A 367-nucleotide genomic window follows, 5' to 3' on the forward strand; every position below is an offset into this window, starting at 1 on the left:
ACACACACACATTTGTATAAAGATACATAAAGTTATAGCACTTGAACATAAAGAGATGAACGAGGATCATGAACCCACGAAAGAGTACTCATACAATCATAAAAAGATCATAGAGATTAGATAAAACGTGGAGGTTAAAAGTATCTAAAAGAGAGATGGGCGTATTGGCCATATACAGAAACGCCATCTGATCAACCAGTAAAATAGATGGATCTTGTGAGATAAAGAAACCGTGAGAGAAGGCACATGATCACGAGGTCTAAGAGTGTTCATGTTTCCTAATAAAAGCATTAGATCATAGCTTGTTACACAAGGTACTCACATAGATCAAAGGAACATATTATAAGGAGATAAACTCCTATGTGGT

This window comes from Brassica oleracea, chromosome C6 (assembly GCF_000695525.1).
Source record: "Brassica oleracea var. oleracea cultivar TO1000 chromosome C6, BOL, whole genome shotgun sequence".
Classification (NCBI taxonomy): Eukaryota; Viridiplantae; Streptophyta; class Magnoliopsida; order Brassicales; family Brassicaceae; genus Brassica; species Brassica oleracea.